The sequence below is a fragment of the Pleurodeles waltl genome, chromosome 9 (genome assembly GCF_031143425.1).
Source record: "Pleurodeles waltl isolate 20211129_DDA chromosome 9, aPleWal1.hap1.20221129, whole genome shotgun sequence".
NCBI lineage: Eukaryota > Metazoa > Chordata > Amphibia > Caudata > Salamandridae > Pleurodeles > Pleurodeles waltl.
This window is the reverse complement of record NC_090448.1, coordinates 449,174,522-449,193,598: the sequence shown is the minus strand read 5'-3', so window position 1 is coordinate 449,193,598 and position 19,077 is coordinate 449,174,522.

Here is a 19,077-nt window from a genome sequence, read left to right as displayed (position 1 = left end):
AAATGACGCACAGCCTGCACTGCGATGAGAAAATCGCTGCATCGCCAAACCGGAATGACGCAGCACGGCTCCAGGAGTGGAGATCGACGCAGCATCAACGTTGCGACTGGAACTTTGACGCCTGACTGTCTGCGAGAAGAAATGATGCAGCACCTGCAGTGTGGCAGAAATTTCTCCGCATTGCCCACCGGTTTGACACAGCCCCTGGGCCTTGGTCCTATACACCCAGGAATTCTCTGCATAGTCCCTGGGGCGTCTAAATACCCCGTAACCTAAAGAGGATCCAAGTCTGCATACCGGAGAGCGACACAAAGCTCTTGCTGCTTCGAAAAGCATTGACGCATCATCTGTGTGCACCCGGAGAAACCAACGCACACCTCCCCATTTTCCACGCATCTCCTCCCGTGTGGTCTTGTGCAGAAACTTTAGACGCAAACCAGGTACTTTGCACTCTCAAGAGACCATTGTTGTTTTTAAGAACTAAAGACTCTATTTATTGTTACAAAAGTGATATTTCAACTTGTATCTATCAAATCTTGATTATTTTGACCTTAATCTACTCAGATAAATATTCTTTATTTTTCTAAACATGTGTGGTGTATTTCTGTGGTGTTTGCACTGTGTTATTACATGATTTATTGCATAAATACTTTACACATTGCCTTCTAAGTTAAGCCTGACTGCTCAGTTCCAAGCTACCCGAGGGTGGGCACAGGATAATTTGGATTGTGTATGACTTACCCTGACCAGAGAGAGGGTTCTTGTTTGGACAGGGGGTAACCTGACTGCCAACCAAAGACAGATGTCAGATGTCAGACATCTAACAGATGTGCTGTGTTTTCATGATGCTAGTGCCAAAATATTTGTGAACAATAATGTAGTTTTTTTTTCTTAAAGTGTTCCCATTTTGCCATGTTTTCAGATCTTTTGTTTGATTTAATATGTTGATGCATTTTCTTACAAACATCGTTGTCAGTTTTAGATAATGTTTAATTGCAGGTGCCTTTTGCTTTGCTAACCGCTTGCTTAAGTAACAGGAGGACTTTTGTAGATAACTTGTAAAAGTACACTTAACTAATTGGAACTTTAATTGAGAATTGGATATTCATTAGTTATGCAATTAACAAGTTCTTTAAATTTCCAACGTAACTATGTATGCTTTTCAGAAAAGGGCATTCTCATCTGTTAATGTTTTAGGGAAATATTACTGCTGACTAAATTAACAATCTTGCACAGTTGTAATGAAGAGTATATCCTATCTGGTAATTAAATTGAAAGACAAGAGAAAAATAATTAAATCCAACGTATGCTGTTACTTACTTAACTAGGTATCAGGTGGAAACATCTGGCCCTAAAAATAAACACAATTTTGCATGTTTTCAATTACTATTTTATATGATTATGACCCATCATGTGCATAAAGTAGATCATTTGTGAATTGAAACAATGTTTTCAGTTAACATCATGAGGCCTATGTTGCCTCACCTACAATTTTGCAAATTTAAATCAGGAAAGCTTGAAAAGATTTGCATTCATTATGATTTCAATTTTTTGCAGCATAAAATTTTGCGACCAAGCATAATATTATGTTTGCATTACAGGAACGTAATTTTGTATTCCCTCAATATAATTAACTCAATATTAAAAATTGAGAGACTAGTAAGACAAATCATCTACCCCATGCCCCCTCAGTAGAAAACAATCATGCAGTCAAAGCCATTTCTAGCTGGTTGTGATAAGGTTTTATCCCCTTCAGCAGAATATTGCTAGAGAGGCATCCATACAAGATGAAGCCAGTACCTATGAAGAGGAAGAACTGCTTTGCTGAGGCAAAAGCAGCAACTGAGGACACCTATATAGTAGACAAATATGGGTAACTATTCAGTCTTCTTCGCCACAACTCGAGTGCATCAGACAAGTAGACACTGTTAAAGGAGCACACTGACATTGTGAACAACACACACGAGGAAAGAAACTCAGGAGAAGGTATCAAAAGAAATAGCACAAAGAGAAGAAGGTGTGTGAAGAAGTGCCTTGAGATAAAGGTTGCAACTGCTTTGCTTGCTGTGGTATTAAATAAGTTATCAACAGTCTACCATAATAATTCTTAAGCTGCATGTTTACCTTATTCACCCTTCATGATCCTTGATGCGACTCTAATCAAATTGGAACCCAACATTGTTATAATCTCTGTGTTCTATGGGCTTCAGCATGTGTTATGGAGTTACATTTTTTTAAGGAAAGTTTTCTCTAACAGCAACTGTCATAGTTAATTCCTGTATTGTCTGCTGGGCAATATGTCCTATCAGAAAGGTTTGGGGTGGAATTCATGCATTGCACATTACTGTTCTTGGGGGGCATTGGGCTGGCCCCCTTGTGTGGTTATTCCAGTATATCATAAGGCATAAGCAACTACAAGAAAAACAAGTCCTACAGATAATGGAACATTGTTGACTATGAGATCCCAAAGGAAAGGGAAGAAAAATTACCATGCCACACCAAAGGAGGGGAGAATGCAATGAGGCAAAGTATTGGGTTCTACAGTATTATTGGACTGTCCACATGAGTGGATAACATTAATCGGAAACAGACACACTAGGAAGAATAAAAGTCCAGTAGATCATGACTAAATCCTGAGAGAAGATAGCAGATCCTTCTTAACTTCTCCAAACTCACCTGTTTCAGTAGAGAAATTAAACAAAAAGCCAAGCACAGATATGCTTCATATGCCAGAGGCTACCCAAGGTATCAAGGCACTGCAGAGCATGTACTCAGAAGCAATCCAGGTGATCTCATGAAGGCCACTAATAAAAGGAATTAAGATGTTACAAAACAATATTAGTCTGATTGTGAGTCAGCTAGAGGTTTGACACTGGATGGAATACTGCTCTACCTGGTCATGAATGGCCAGTGTTCTAGGTGAGGAAACATAGGATCTGATTTCATTAGACTGATATTTCAGCCAAAGAAATTGCATGAGTATTAACTTGCAACAGGAGCCAAGCCTCGTAGCCTGGTAACTGCAAAGAATTTTCTTCAGTACTGGGTATCATGCAACATCTTTGCTGTCAAAACTATTCTTCCCTTTCCCTCACCTACCTACATAGTACCCCTGTCTTCATCCCCCACCTTGCAGGGCCACTGCTTCAGTTTTCAATCTGAGACTAGTTAGTAAATGTTACAGATAAACCCCTCAGAATTTGAAATATCATGCAGCAGTCTATTAGGTAACTACATGTCTACACAGGTTTTTCCCAATTCAAGGGGTCTAGCTCATAATAGGTGGGATTCAATGTACAGATAATTTGCCAGTAATGATACTTACAGCCACTGGAATGTCTGCATAGAATTCCACTTTACTTATAATCAGGGCCAAAGAAGCAATGTCCTTGAGACACTGCAATGGCTCATTCAAATACCATTTGACCCCTCTAGTCTTTTTGACTCTTGGGGATCTCGAGAGACCATAAAGGTACATACATGATCTACAGAGATAAAATAAAGAACCTTTGATAAATCTATCACCAAGTGATTCTTTATCTTCTGTTATAAGGTAGATCTTTGCCATACTTTCATTCAATTCAAAAGATGTTAGATCCCAAATGCAGGACCGTACATTAGTTGAACCCCTTCTTTTTTTCTAAAGACCGCGTGGCTACCTTGTAAGTTGTACAGATTGACCATTTTTTGCTCAGATTCACAATCAGGTTTAATTCTATGAATCACCTCTCCTACAGCACAGCAGTCTCTTACTATGGTTGGCCAAAGCTCATTGTTTCTTCCACTAGCCTTATGCATCAATCTATCTCTCATCACTTCAAGTGTTCTGGCAAAGAACGGGCTTACTCAGCTTGTACTAGCTAGCTTCAGCCTGTCGATTGATAAATACAACTGTTCTCTTCCAGAATAAAATCAAAATAATTCACTTCACGTCAGTGTTCTGGTACAATTCCACCTTGACATCTTCCAAAGCAGCTGTACACCAAGATGAATTTACCGAGATCACACTATTACTCCTCTGCCCTTAAGCAGCCATTTTGACCACTTTATTACATCTGACAACAGCCCTCTTTCCCTTTTACTGACAGCTGCCAAACTGATAGAGAGCCTTTTTGTTGCCCAGGTTCACTCCTTGTTAGTTAACCACTGCCTGAAGATCACCTGAGTGAGTTTTCACCCAGGGTACAGCACATTATCAGTATGGTTTGCTTCACAGGACAACCTACACCTACCATCTGATGTCAGCAGCATCAACGCTCTCCCCCTGCTTGATCTTTCAGCAGCATATGACACAGTGAACAATACCATCGTTCATGTTAAATTGAATAAGTTAAGTTTACTAACGTGGCTCTAACCTGACATTTTCCGTCTAAGTGCAGCCAGTGCATCCCATTTCCTCCTTGTTTTCTTTTACATCCACATGATTTAATCTGTCCCGTGAGGTTCCCCATGGGTGAGAACTAAACCCTTTTGTTTTTCACATTTATGCTGAGCACCTGATTAGACAGCTTTTGTTCACATAACCACCTTTATGTATGCCAATTACACACAGCTAATACTTCATCTGGGTAGTGAGAAACTGTCCGCTAAAACCTTTCAGCAATATTTACTGGAGATCATATAACAGATTCGTTTATTAAAGACAAATTAAGGTGAGGTCTGGTAGTAAGTCAAAAAGTCAAGCTCTTGTGAACCTTCAGTTGCCCATCCACAGTTTGCACATGTCCCAGTCCTTTGAAGGTCAGGAATCTTGGAGTCAAATTTGAATGTAATCGTAGAAGGTTCGCACAGATATCTGCAGTCATACCTGCCTATGCTTACTACCATTTGGGACTATGCAAAGTGGTAGCCTACTTGTCTCTGGTGAGCAAAGATCTTGCTATCGCCTTACACATTCAAGGGTATTACGCTGTTCTGGGATGGCTCTTTTGAAAATTATTCAGATCGGCATGTTTAGATTAGGCCGAAGAGTTTCCAAGTGCAGTGACCCCTATCTTTTGATCTCTTTCGCTGTTACTCTCACACTGATGCCTGGCATTAGCAGCTTTTGCAAACCCATTTAAACATGCCTTTTACCGTCTCCTAGCTTCACATTCGTTTCTTCACCAGAGGCACTTAACATAATACAGCATATCACAACAAAACATAGCAAAACATTGCATAGAATAGCATAGCACAACATAAAATTACATAACAAACTGCTTTATCCTCAGTTGTAATGCAATCGTACACATGGGCAGGGAATTCTAAGCATGGAGTTGTGAGTTACACTTTACACCATTTAATGTCATTTTAGAAACAACCTCATGTCATAAACAGGGCCACTTGAAGACCAGGACAGCTGAAACGCAGATGTTTTGTTTGTTATTGTTATAGAAAACACATCAATCTTGGGTGTTGTATCCAGGTACAGTATTGGATACAGTTTTAATTTCTCCTGGAACAGGATTATCAATTAGCATTTTCCAGCTGTGAATCATATATTAGATATGTACTACTTTGTCTGTGCCACTAATATTTACATCTTGGGTGTTTCATGTGTTGAACTGGTCACATGCTATTTATGTAGACGGGTACATAATTTGCTGTTCCAAGGGTAGATTGTCCATGAGTGCTATTGTGAACCATAAAATGATGCAACATTTTTTCAGTTCAATTAAAGAACTGCCGTTAATACCTATAAGGCTTTATTAAGAGGTTCCTATTAATCCCAAGTCGGCGAGTAATAGGAGGTCCATAGTGACTCTTTAGATCTGTGGTATTTCACCTGTCAACTCCACCTGCTAAAAGCAGGTGTGTCTCTGAATAAAATGCTGGAGAAAAATGAGGAACATTTGGAGAAATTTCCCTGCTGATTCCTCATTACTAAGGGGAACATCAGGGCCCCACTTATAATCTTGGCAACTCAGCCTCCCAAAGTTTTAAATGCCAAAGTAATTATATTTCCAGAGGTGTAGTTACGTAGTTATAGTAGATAAAGGGAATCTTGTAACGAGGTCTATATTTTTTATCTAGCATTCTTGAAAACCTGAGCTTCACAGTATGCACTTAGTTCAGTTTTTTTCAAAGTTTTATCGGGGAAGACCAATATAAACCTTCCTGCACAGAGTCACACTGTTTTGCTACAAGTATCCACCAAGTCCAATTTCTGGCTAGCAGTAATTGTTCAAATAATCATTCTTGAGGATCATAGAATTATCTCCCTGATATGGGTTCTGGAACAGAGCTGTGATCATATTAGTGGAAATGAAATATTGTTTGTTGTGTGAACTGATGAAAGGAAGGAGTGGAACTGGAATTTTATAAAAGCCAGTGAGTTTTCTGAAGAAATATGTGTAATGTCAAAAATGGCAAGCATTGGGGAAAGGAACATGAAGTGCAAATTTGTAGAGGATACTGCAGCAAATTGCCTTTTCAACAGGTCGACTTGCATTTTTCTGGATCACAGTGTTTTGCTATTAGGAATCTGTGGAATGTGACACTGTTATTCAACGCCACAGTGCTCGTGTTGTGGCACTAAAAGGTATTAGTAGTATTGGTTTCATGCAGTTTATCTATTTAACTATTTTATAAGGCCATAGTAAATGGTGCAGAAAATGCACCAATGTCGTGGGAGTTAAAAGGTCATATGTGAATTGCAGTATGTATTTAAACCAACATAAATGACAAAATAATATATTTGCCAGGAGCAACACAGTGCTCTGGCAGGCTGTATTTTAAAGGAACTTCAGTGGAACACAAGGCAAGGAAAAGTGCCTTCTCCATGTAGGAAACCTTGTTTTTATGAATTAGGTCACCCCTAAAATGTGCCTTGTAAGCCCTTCTGGTAGGGGGGCTACTATATAAAAATGTGGCATTCTCTATATTTAAAAATTGTATCTTTACAGTGGCTGAATGCCTAAAAGTTATTTCACTGTATCGAATCCACTGCTTTTCCATTGGACAGTCCTGGTTGGAACTGCAATATTTAGTCATTCATTTCCTCATGGGAAAATGCTAGAAACCTCATTCAGAGTTGTTTCCTACTTACTTTTCCAAATCTGAGTTAATGATTCATTGGTGAAATCTGATTCTTATTAACTTGAGTGGAAAAATGCCTTCATAAAAATACTTAAGGCTGCCTGAACTGGCATAGGGCCTGTTCTCCTACTCATCACACCTCTAGAACTGAAATGCACATCCATAGCTAGGAGAGTTAGAAACCCTAGCTCATAAGGCAATGACTTGCCTGTCAGCCCAGAAAGAGCAGGATTGTGTTGAATGCTGACATCTCAGATTTCTGGGTGTTGACAGGAACAGTTGGCAGAACAAAATACAGTCTTTACATCACCTCTTCACTGCAAGAAAATGATTCAATGAGGAGTCAATGACTCCTGAATCCTTCTGGCACCCATGGATTGGAGTGGCTCTCCAAAGACAGTTGTTTGGTCTCCACTTTGCCTGCTTCAGGGCCATAAAAAAGCAGGAGCCCTGAATCAAAGAGTGACCATCTTACCATGAAAGGCTGGACCCTGCAGGAGAAGGATTGAGGCTGCATAACTAATCAGGAGGAACTATTCCAGCGCTTTCTAAAGAGGTGTACTGTGGGCCATATTACACCTGCTTTGATGGCAGTTCTTTTCAATGTGCAGTGTTGAATGCTGGGCCAGTGGCCATCACTAAATTTGACAGTAGTCCATCAGGATGGTGGAAGTAGCTTCCTCCACCACCCTTATGAATAGCATAAATTAGAACCAAAGTCCGAAGATTGAAACTTTGACCAGGACCACCCACTTGGTATACCATAACTTCACTCTGTTATGTTCAGCCTAAATTCATAGCTAGGTCTCGGTCAACTCCGAAATGTTATTTTCAATGGCACTTTACTATTTGTAAGTGCTTTTAGCATTAAAGTTAAAAAAATCCTTTCTCCAGTTTCCCTCATCTAGGTTTGATGAACTTGGAGTCTTTTTGCTCATTGATGTTTTTCTCTATTTTACTGTTTTCAAAGTTGGATTGGGAAATTTATGGTGCTGTTTTCTTGACATGAAAATTGTTGGAAATTCTTGGAGTTAACACACATTCTCTGTGGATTGCCTGCTGCTTGTGCCATTGCGACCAGGAGTTGAGAAGAAATTCTTTCTTTTGACCTGACCAAATATCTTATATTGAGTTGAATGGGATCACTATCTCGAGTCTTTGTTTGCGGGTGTGGTATAAGTGGGCAGTTATGATGTGCCTGTGTCAATGGTGCATACTATACCAAGGCAAATTTAGGAGTACATTGATAGGCTTTAGGACTTGGGGTCCTTAATAGATGCGGGCGAGGACGGTACAAGGTCAGTTTCTTTGCATGTATCAAGATTCATGACGATCTTGTTGCACAGCCACATAAACAGTTTAACAAAATTCCTCATTCCTGTGGAATTAGATCAGTGGTGTTGTTGTCTGCTGCCTTTCACCTTAGCGAGTGCTCAAAAAGAGAATTTCTTACTTGGTTCTAAAAGTTGAAAGCACTTAAGACGATTTTGATTATTGTCTTTAGTACCCTATTAACATACAGGCTCCTGTGCCTCGGAGAATGGACATTGTGCATCTGTAGTTAATTCCCTGTTGACAGTTTAATAGGCTTAAACTTGTGTATATCGTAGACAAGATTACAGAATTAATACACCGTTGCCAGCTATGAATACAGCATGCTGAGTCTGCAATAAAGCAAATGACATAAGATGGACATACAATTGCGTTAATTAAGATATTTTTTCATATGCAGCAATTAAAACAATTACTCAATGTTTCGTTAATTAACTGTCGTATTAATGGGTTCAATAACTGGCCTTGTTATATAGTCAATTCTGTTTTTATACGGTCACACACATCTGCATTTTAATGTACTCAAGTTGCCCACAGGAAAAAATAGAAACAACGGCAACAATCAAGTAAAACTAAATATGTATATATTGTGATATTTTATATGTGTAGTTCTTATGTATTTATTTACTTAGGGTCCGATTTACAAAGGCAAACTTACAATTCTGTGTAAGTTTATTCTTTTTCGGTATTCATAAAAATGATTTAACAGTATCTTTATGTCAGTCTGGGCGGAGAACTCTTCACATGAAAAGATAGGCCTGTCTCCACAGTCGTCAAGTTACTATTAAATCTTTTGTTTGTGAATACCAAAAAAAGAGTTAACTTGCATAAAATTGTAATAGTACCTTTGTGAATCGGTCCTTTCTGTATATTTACTTTAGTGCAACTCTATTGGATTTCAATTGCGTCTGGGGACGTGGGCGGGTGTTATTTGTTCCTGATTGTTATTAATGCTGTCTATTGGTACCATCAGAAGCTACTTGCTATGTGGCCAACTGGCATTTTGACTAGAGCAACAATTGCTTTTAAGTCAACATGAAAAACAGGCAATTGAATAACTGACAATTTTAAATTGCATTTCTTTGTTACCAATATTTTATGACAATGCAAAGATAACCTCCAACCCTCCCCAAAGTACTTCCCATAAATTTATTTGCAGAACTAATATATTAGTTTTTGTGAAAGTCTGATAAAACTATTGACCAGTTTAGTGGTTTTGAAAACTCTTGGAGCATAGGGTCTGGTCACTGGCCAAGCCCTGCACTGAACACTGCTACTCATGTAGAACCCTAACTTCTCTTGAACAAAGACTTTTTATTTTTTTCTGATGTTCACATTAATATTCTTTGATCACTGCACACATCTAAACCTGCTTTGTATGACCTTCGGGCTTGCACAGCTGAATCGGAGCGGGGCATATTGTGTGACCAAGCCATTTGTTAAGCCCTCATGATCCATGAATATGCTGCACATAGTTTTCATATTTTTCAAGTTGGCATTGACAGTAAATTCATTTTATCATTCAATACCTATGTAGGATCAGATGCACTCATTCTTCTCTAGTTACAAATCACTTCAATTTTCCATAATGATCTTATCCCAGCTCCCCCAAGATTCCCCTTTTATACTAGTACCACACAGGCCTGCTTTATCAGTATACCATCTGCAGTCTTTAGCTTTAAATTGCCCTTCCCGCATTATGGGAAAACATCTGTCTCCCTATGTCCCTTTGGAGCTGCTACCATAGGGGATGGTGCTCAGACCATCTCAACTTTGGAGGGTAGTAAGCATGAGCCCTACATCCAGTGGAACACTGCTATGTATTACATTATTACCATTTTTATGTATAACCATTAGTTTTTTTTTATATGATTTTATTCATTCAAGATGTGAGTAAAGATCACAATTGGTTGAGTTACATTAGAAAGGTTCACATAATAAATAAAATACAATAACATTCACTTCCCCATAGTCTATAGATACCAAGTAACAAAAGTTTCACGTTTGATGAACGTTGTTTCATGGCACAGTCCTTTAGACATAAAGGCCCTCATTCCAACCCTGGCGGTCTATGACCGCCAGGGCGGAGGGCAACGGAAGCACCTCCAACAGGCTGGCGGTGCTTCCAGGGCTATTCTGACCGCGGCGGTAAAGCCGCGGTCAGAAAAGGGGATCCGGCGTTTTCCCGCCGGATTACCCCTGGCCCAGAGAATCAGCGCCGCCATGGGGATTCCGACCCCCGTCCCGCCAGCCTGTTTCTGGCGGTTTACACCGCCAGAACCAGGATGGCGGGAACTGGTGTTGTGGGGCCCCTGGGGGCCCCTGCACTGCCCATGCCACTAGCATGGGCAGTGCAGGGGCCCCCTAACAGGGCCCCATTAGAATTTTCACTGTCTGCTTTGCAGACAGTGAAAATCGCGACAGGTGCTACTGCACCTGTCGCACCCCTGCAACTCCGCCGGCTCCATTCGGACCCGGCTTCATTGTTGCAGGGTCTTTCCCGCTGGGCCCGCGGGCGCCCTTTTGGCGGTCGCCCGCCGGCCCAGCGGGAAAGTCAAAATGACCCCTGCGGTCTTTTGACCGCGGAGCGGTCTTTCGACGGGGAACTTTGGCGGGCGGCCTCCGTCATTATTTTACCGATCCTTCAAAGGTTGGATGCTTACATACTTTCCAATTCCCTTTTGTAGCCAATCTGGCAACCACCCTAGCGTGGATTTACAATATTTGTTCAACAAAGTATGAGTTAATAAATTGAGTCCACTTTCTTGAAACCTCTTGATTGAATCTGGGATCAAAAAGGTGCACATTGGGGCATGATCTAATAATCTTGTGTGAGAGCTGATTAAGGGTTTAATAAGTGTGTCAGAAAAGTTTTTTCCTTTTAAAGAAAATGGAAAGGGTTAAATATCTTATATTTCTGGGGTTGTTTGGGACATTATAGAGGACATGCTTTATCCAGAATGGAACATTCACACATCTTTTCTACTCTGGTGTTGTCAGTCATAAGAGAGTACTCAACTGAAGACCATCTAGATCAATAGCTGATGAAGAAAGCAAAATAATCCTGTAAGGTGGGCCTGTCTGAGTCTTTTGATAAAGAAAGACAACTCATAGATAGCCCATGTATTATTCCCCAGATAAATGCATTTGTATAGGAGTTTACCAGGATTAAGAATTTGGCATAGAGGATTACGGAAAGGCTTGTAAATAGAAAAATGAACAAGAGCAAAATTGAAATCTTAATAAAGGTGGCCAATCCCATATTAGTTAATTGAGGAAAGCGCAAACTTCACAACAATAAACTCACTTTGTATCAGCAATCGATAATTAAGGGAATAGAAATCTTAGTAATGCTTAGTCACATAAATACTAGATATCGTTTGGATGATGTAAGTAGCCAGCCTTGATTATATCAGGAAGGTCATCACTAACACAAATTGCAGAGTTTGAATAGTATATCTGTTTGCTCCAAGGTACAGGGCAATCTCATCTGCCTAAAGTTTGATTTTGCTAAATGGAAGAACTGGGGATAAGATATATCTTGGTTAGAGTGTATAGATATAGCCAGTGGTTCAAAGAATTGGGCAAATATTATTGGATTTTTGGGGACATTGGGTAACCCTGTCTGGTTCCTCTAAAGATTTCAATAGAAAAAGATGCACTTTTTTCAAAATAATAATGAAAACATCCCAGGATCCAACATCAAATGCTTCCGATCATCTAACATTTTTAAGCTGCCTGAATATCATCATGAGTGAAAAAATCAATTATTTCAATCAAAACGTTTATTGGAGATAACACCTCATTAAATATTTTTGAAAGTTTTTCTCTAGTTGCCTTACCATTGGGTTCTCTTTCAATGATTCCTTTTTTTTCCTGTATTGAAAATGAATATTTTTCAGACATCAGAATCTGATAGTTGTGGGATTTCTAATTAATGATCTCTTTTAATTCTATTTTGTTTTCTTCTTTGTGCTATTGATGCTGCTTGGAGCAGCTTAGCCGCCTTAGACTAATGATCCCTGAAAGCTGTTTTTGAAACTTTTTAATGACATTTATTATGTTTTTATTTGGTTTTCAGGGGGTAATTTGGGCCAGGAGAAGCTTATCTTGTAACTTCATTTGAATTCTGCTCTTTTCTTTATTGGTGGCAATTGTTCTAATAAACTTTTTTCCTCATATTGTGGTCCCAACCAATATATGCAGTAACTAAAATCAATTAAAAGAAATCCTTAATGGACTTTTTGTATCTATTACCCAGTCATTGTCATTTAGAAGTAGCTTGTTCATTTGCCATGCTAATTTTGCACTTTAGAAGTGGCTTTTGAAAGAGAGAGTAACTTACCAGATTGACCTGAAACCCCATTTGAAACAGGGCTTTGTGGGGATATTGCTAGTATACAAACAAAAAGATAAGTTATTGCTGTGGTGGTTGTAAATCATTTGGAGTTACAGGTAAAATCAAAAAGTGTCTGTATTTTTGTCTCTCCAATTCTTGTTTGCAGACATTACATACAGCAGCAACCTTAGGTTTCTTATATTTATAATCTTGGTTTGAAGAATCCAGACATGAATCCTGACAAACCATTAGTGTCTTCACTTCTAATGTTTGTTGCAGCCTTATTCAGGCTTGTGAATAGCTTACAAAACATAGGGTAAACATTTACATTCCCCAGTAATTTCTGCTAATGAAACTGTGGTATACAAAAGAAAAGCTAACCCTCTATTTTTTGTGACATGTGAATTCTAAGTACTGACAAAATATATTTTTGGTGCAATTACGGCCCACTATTTTAACACAATTTCAAATACTGTTTTGAGCAGTTTATTTCCTTCTTGTGTCAATGAAATTTGTCATTATTTATTTACCCTTTTTGTCCATAGTATTCTGCATACCCTTCGACAAAAATGTGCACTGCTGTTCCGCAGGGTGGTTATTCCCAAGTCCAATTATTAAATCAGAGAATTGTGCCTTTGAACCTCTCAGCCACTTCATGTTAAATAGATTCTTCTTATTTATAGCATATCAGTCAAATAATTTTCGACTAAGTGCCAGATGAGTGACCTGACATATATACCTACTCATTCAAAATCAAATAGGATTTGGATATCCTTTCTGCTAGTAATGAAACCTGGCATCATACCTCCACAAGACTGAAGGATTGCCTTACATGGAATAGCCTATCCTGTGACTCTTGCTGACAATCGCCATTCACTCCAGGTAAACCTCTTCCTCAGTTTTGGCTTATATTACCAAGGCACTGATTTCAAGTGGCTGTATTCCACCTGGAGCTTTAACCATGGGTGGGAAACTGATCCAAGGCATTCTAGATAGCCAACTCTCCCAACCTGATAATTATGGGCCAGGAAGTACTGGAACTAGATTCTCTGGGGGGTGAATCCACACCAGGTGACACTGCTGTAAGGACAGGAGTAAGCCTGGGCAGAAATTACAGAGTTTCATGCTGTGGAATCCCGCAGAGTTACATAAAAATCTGTGAGATACAGTGGAGTTCTGCGAGTGGGCGAAATTCAGGCACGTCTTGCTGCTCACCATCATTGTTAGAACTGGGAGCTTGCTCCGTGCTATGAAATCAGTGTGAACGGCACCGCACAGCACACCAGAGGGCACTGCTTCTTTCTGCCACTCTAATAAAGTTTATACTCGAGCGGCAGCTTTCTCAACAACATTGAGAAATCTCACTGGGAGGCATTCTAGAGCTCGAAAATCGTGCTGGTTAACACAGATTCTTGCTTGTACTCACCAATTTTATGTTGGTGAGCCGCGCATGAGAAAAAACTCTGCCATGCAGCAGATGGTGGAGTTTTGCTGGAACTCTGCACTCCAAGTGGAACACAGAGTGGGCAAAGCTCTTCAAACTCTGGTGCAAGCAGTATTTTTTGCCTTCCCCAAGAAAAGAGCAGGGGCTGCTGGCAGAAAACACATTCCAGTCCCTGCTGCATCACAGGGAAGCACACACCACTCTCCTGGCCTACCTGAATGGTGACCTAATCTGTGATGACATCACACCACTGCTCCCAACCTCATGATCTCCACCACCTTTCTTGTTGACAGCTTCCTGCCTGTGCTTGCAGAACTTAAAACTGTGAGTGGGTTTAGGGTTAAGATTATGGAAGACTCTTTGGAATAGACCCAGTAGTCTTTAGGCTAGTTGATGAATCCCTATTTCTGGGACATAACACATCATTTTCACATTTTTGTATAGGGTTACCATGTGGAATCAGTGATTTTGGCCGTCAGAAATACATGTACAACTGTCCAGCAACCTTGAAATTAGGGCCTAAGAGGGATGTGTATTTCCATGAAGCTATAAACACTTCTGTATAATATGATTTATTTTTTCTGTGGGAGTACTTTCAGCAGCTATCTTTCAACTGTCATGCACATACAGATAAACACAAACAAACAGACATACACACCTTCTCTTTATCACTCACTCAGCAGCTAATCTGAAAATGAACCAAATCCACTGTATAATGGTAATATGTAGGGGAGTGTCTTCTATTACTAGTTCTTGAAAAACATTATAAGTATATTATCATATTAGACATTGAGGTGCATATCAAACATCTGCATATCACTACAATAAAATTACATTGCCTTACACTACAGCAAGAAAGTGCTATGGTTCCATTAAACATTCACAGCCACTAGGCTACCCTGAGGCAAAGCTAAATTACAGAAGATATTAGTGATCTCCTGTTGCTGACATAGATCTACAGGTCAGAGGAATCTGAAAACTAGATAAGTAATCTCTGGTGCTTTTTGACACATGCCAAGACAACTATTACTTCTTTTTTAATTCTAGCAGAGTGATTTAATCCTGGTTACAGAGGACAATATAGATCTTTACTAGCAATATGATAATGTAGTCTGCAAAAACATTTGAGTAATACCCAAAGTAACACAGTACCTAAACATTAGGTTTTGCTGTCTACAGAGAAAACTACTATATACTTGCACATCTTCATCTCACATAGGGTAAGATCCAACACATAACAACATTGGGTAGATATACCACATACTAAACACCGTTTTGGCATTCATAAAATCCGATTTGATAGCAAAACTGTACAATCAACACTGAATATTTGATCTAAGTATTATGTATAGTGTTGCTGTTAGTTTTCTTTCTCTGTATAATATTTATGGTATGTGAGCACACAGTGAGTGTTTCCACTCACAACAACTATGTTTTCTCACTTTTGTAGATTTTCTACGTTGTTAGATTACAGCTTATTACAGGTTTTCTATGAATCACAGCCATATTATGGGGGTCGTTATGACCCCGGCGGACGGTGTTAATATGGAGAAAAGTACTGCCAACAGGCTGGCGGTACTTTTCTCGATATTAAGACTGTACCACACCGTCCGCCACGGTGGTAACGACGGCCGGGCTGGAGACTTCAGTCTCCAGCCCTGTGGCTGTCACTAGCCCTCCTGCGGGATTATGACCCCGCCTACCACCATGGTTTTCGAAGCTTACTTACCACCACGAAAACCATGGCGGTAGGCACTATCAGTGACAGGGAATACCTTCCCTGTCACTAATAGGGATATTCCCCGCCCCCCTACCACTCCCCTGGCTTCCCCCCACCTTCTTCATCTCCAGACCCCCTTCATTCGTGCACCTTCATTCACACACACACAAACACACACTCATTCACACACTCATTCCCACATTCAACCATGCATGCGGACATCCATTCACACACACATCCACACACACTTACATACATACAAGCACACACGCATTCACACAACACAACATACATGCCCTCACACATCCATACATGCTCACACATACAACACGCAACACACATCCGCATTCATGCACGCACAGACGTACACACACACACACAACACTCCCTCCCCAGTCAGAGCACCCGACTTACCTTTTGTGGGGGGATCCCCTGGCAGGAGACGGGAGGGGGCGCTACTGCCAGCAGCAGCATCCGCCAGCAGAACACCTCCAAACCATATCATGGGTCATGATACGGACTGCGGCGGTCTACTGGCGGCCATCCACCGGCATGTCCACAGCTGGATTTCCGCCATCCTTCTGCCGGAAATCTGGCAGTGGTCATAATACGTCTGATGGCAGGTAGCCGCAGCAACGGTCTTTTTGGCGGCCGTTGCTGTGGCGGTATATACTGCCAATGTTATAATGAGGGCCTATGTGTCCCCAAAACAAGTTCATGTACCAGGGTTCTTGTCACACTACCAATCTCGTGCCAAGCAACAGCTGAGACTCAAAAATAGTATTCCATTGGGCCACCAGTGGTCTGGGAAGGCACCCATGTGTTTAGCCTCTTTTAGATCCCAGATAACTGCCTGTGTAATTTTAAGCAGTCTTGAGGCTACTTAGAAGTTGTTAATCCCCTTGAAAGCTCCAAGGAAGTGTGGGACAAGTAACTAAGAGTAGGATAACAAGTTTGGTAGGGACAGGTACTTCTTTAGTCAAATTGAGGGTAGACGGACTGTGGAAATTTATGTGATACCTATAAAACCTAAAAAATCCACAAACAGTTCAAAGTGGAGCCTATGTTGCTAACACAACCATTACATTCAAGAGGTGTAAAAATTGTATGTAATTGTATGTCACCTAGGGATTTAGGGCCAGATGTATCAAGCAATTTTGCATTCGCAAACGGTGCGAATCGCAAAATTCTGACATTTGCGAATGCAAAAACGCCTTTCAAGATGTATGAAAGGCATTCGCTGTGCAATTTTAAGGAATTGCTAAAATATAAATTCCTTAAAATTGTGACCCCATTTAGAGAATTGCAAATTGCGATTCTCTAAATAGGAAATTGCACATAGGGATTTCCAAAGAACATGTATCAAGCATTTCCTAAATGCGAATTGGGCATTTAGGAAATGCAATTACCACCAAATCCAATTTGGTGGTAAGCACGTGCAATTTTAAAAAATGCATTATAAATGCATTTTTTAAAATGACATGTAGCGCACACATGCCCCTTTTTTGGGGTATCTGAACCCTGTGGTTTGCACTAACTAATTTGCGAATTCCTAACTGGAATTCGCAAATTGGGAAATGCAAAACCATTCACACCTATGGGCCGACAGAGCCATGGGGATGAATGGAGTCCCATTCTCTAACTGCAATTCGGTAATAGCGATTGCGAATTTTAAGAAATCGCTATTACCAAATTGCAAATTTCATACATCCCATTTTGCATTTCTTAAATAGCGATTTCTTAAAAATTTGCTATTTAAGAAATGCAAAACAGATCTTTGATACATCTGGCCCTTAGAGTTTGGCAAGAAGGGTACTTTGTGGCAATGGCTACAGAGTACCCTCTCAGCCAAACTGAATGTCTGGCCACCTGATTAACAGTCAGGTTGACTTAAGTATGTCAGCAATGGCGCCTGCTCCATCTCCATCACTGACATGTCTCTCCAACAGCCAGCTGGAGTAAGGGCCATCAGAAGTTTGGCATATTGACACCCCATGCAATTTAGAATGAGGAGTTGAAAGGTCAGATTTCATTATCCCTTACCACCTTCAAATCAAATCAAATCAAATCAAAAACATTTATAAAGCGCGCTACTCACCCGTGAGGGTCTCAAGGCGCTAGGAGGATGGGGTTACTGCTGCTCGAAGAGCCAGGTCTTGAGTTGCCTCCAGAATGCGAGGTGGTCCTGGGTGGTACTGAGGTTGGTGGGGAGGGAATTCCATGTCTTGGCTGCCAGGTAGGAGAAGGATTTCCCACCTGCCGTGGTGCGGCGGATGCGAGGGACAGCGGCGAGAGTGAGGTTGGCGGAGCGAAGTTGACAGGTGGGCGTGTAGAAACTGAGGCGACGGTTAAGGTATTCGGGTCCCTTGTTGTGGAGGGCTTTGTGTGCGTGGCTGAGGAGTCAGAAGGTGATCCTTTTGTTGACGGGAAGCCAGTGCAGGTGTCTCAGGTGGGCGGAGATGTGGCTATTGCGGGGTATGTCGAGGACGAGGCGGGCGGAGGCGTATTGAATTTGCTGCAGACGTTTCTGGAGTTTATCGGTGGTTCCTGCGTATAGGGTGTTGCCGTAGTCCAGGCGGCTCGTGACGAGGGCGTTGGTCACGGTCTTTCTGGTGTCGGCGGGGATCCAATGGAAGATCTTTCGGAGCATGCGGAGGATGAGGAAGCAGGAGGATGATACGGCGTTGACTTGTTTGGTCATGGTGAGAAGTTTGCCTTGAACAACAAGGCAAAAAGGGACAGTAAAAATGCTTAAAACACCCCACACAGCAAGGTTTCAAGCTATGGCTGACCCTGATGAAGCCCAGTTTGGCTACACAAAGTGGATTGGGTCCAGTCTTTGCTTACCTTCAGACACAGAAGAAATTTTGAAGAAAAATGTTAGATAAGATTAAGCTAAGTAAGGCAAGGCAGCTGACCTGCCAAGGAAGCCTCGTCATGGATCCGCTGGATAAAGTTGCAGTGAAAATTTCTATGTTTAGACTTAGGGCCTGATTTAGAGTTTGGCAGAAGAGGTTACTCCGTCACAAACATGACAGATATTCCGTCCACCAAATTGCAATTCCATTATAGTCTATGGAACTTGTAATAGAACAGATGGGATATCCATCACCTTTGTAATGAAGTAAACCCTCCACCAAACTCTAAATCAGGCAGTCTCTTTTATTGAATTTGAAAATCTGCAGTGGGATGAAGATGCAGGCTGTAGCCAATGAGAGAGCC